General features: G+C 36.2%; 1 long non-coding RNA gene across 1 annotated transcript; it reads left to right on the top strand.

Moving 5' to 3' along the window:
• The first annotated feature begins 423 nt into the window (after positions 1 to 423).
• Positions 424 to 1,194, top strand: LOC131011266 (uncharacterized). Its single transcript, XR_009096827.1, has 2 exons — positions 424 to 721; positions 820 to 1,194. It is a non-coding gene; the product is annotated as an uncharacterized LOC131011266 (long non-coding RNA).
• Positions 1,195 to 1,578: the final 384 nt, after the last annotated feature.

Below are 1,578 nucleotides of genomic sequence, written 5' to 3'. Positions count from 1 at the left end.
TATTATAATTAAAATTCAAAATTTATTGATTGACACTAAATTAAGTTGGTTAATTAATTTAAATATTGAAATTGTTTAGAGAAATTAATTACATATACATAGATCTACATTTATATATATAGGGTGGGGATCTACAAAGAATCCCCTTAGTATAAAGAATAAGGAATTAATCCTAACCTTACAATCTGAACAGATTAATGGCCAGGATTACATTTAGGCAGTTATTAATTCCTTTTTTATATTTTCTGAATAAGCTAAAAAATCAATTAAATATTCGAAGAGGGGTGTATCTGTCAATTTTCTTATTCACTGAACTGTAATTCCTAAATTAACGTCGGAATTCTCTCTCCCTCCCCACGACTTCTGCAAACCCCACATCCACTCAATTCAGAAAACCTACAATAGAGGCAAATTCATCTCTCTTCAATATATCAATGGTGAGGCCGTCGCCGTCGTCTGCCTCTACCGGCGTTGCTCCGCCTGATTGCAACGCTCCTCAGTCTTATCGCCGTCGTCTGCCTCTACCGGCGTTGCTCCGCCTGATTCACATCCCCCTCGCCGTCAATAGCAGCGGTGAACGACAACTCCCGCCATCTCCTCATCGACGTAGTGCAAAACAGTAGGGTGGATCGTCACTTCGTTCGCCGGCATCTGCTCCGAATCTCGCGCGGCGTGAGATTTGAGATCAGTAAAATCTAGGGTTTTAAACAATGAAGATGCGGTATTTGCAGATTCTATCATCTTTTCCATTCCCGATTTCTTTGAAATTCGATTGTACTTCGATATCTCTGAAATCCTTTTTATTGTTTCAATTTTCAGAAATCTACCATCGTTTCCATTTTCTGCGGTGGTGATTTGTTGAAGACGGCGTGATGAAGGTTCTTCTCCGGCGAAAGTTGTTGTTTTTTGCCGTTAAGCGATTCCGCCTTCCTCCTTCTCCGGCGTGATGGATTGATGAAAGTTGTTGGTTTTCTGAATCATCTTCTTTAGTGGGCATTTTTCTTTCTTGCTTTTTCTGCAGATTTGCTTTTTTTGTTTCTTTTATTTTTTTCAATTGTTTATTTATAAATGTGGCACCACTGGTTGAACATATCATACGATCTGTGTTTTGTGATTTTTTCCCAAGAAATGCAAGCACATGCCCTGCCCAGAATAGTGATGCTAGAGGCGATGAGGCTTCTGGTTGGATGCCAAGTGAAAAAGATTTGCTTTTGCACGTTTCCTTAATTTTACTTGTTTTACTTATTCGGTTTATAACAAAGTGGTATTCGATGAATTTTCAATATTATTCACTATAATTTTAGTGAATTATGCAGTTAGCTTATGTGATGTTTTCGTCCATATTTACACATTTGTAGGCGATTGATTCCTTATTCACATAAATATGATGTTTATTCGGTAAATTTTGAAAAATATTCAGATACGACTTATTCATGAAAAATGCTACTTTATTCAACAAAATAGTTTCCTTATTCACAATTTATGAGTATCATATAAATTATTCAGAAAACTATTATCCTTATTCGCATAAATATGATTTTTATTCAGCACGTCATGAACAATATTCGAATACGATAT

Source organism: Salvia miltiorrhiza, chromosome 2, assembly GCF_028751815.1.
Source record: "Salvia miltiorrhiza cultivar Shanhuang (shh) chromosome 2, IMPLAD_Smil_shh, whole genome shotgun sequence".
Classification (NCBI taxonomy): Eukaryota; Viridiplantae; Streptophyta; class Magnoliopsida; order Lamiales; family Lamiaceae; genus Salvia; species Salvia miltiorrhiza.
Note: the sequence above shows the minus strand (reverse complement) of the source record. Positions and strands in the feature narration are given on the sequence as shown.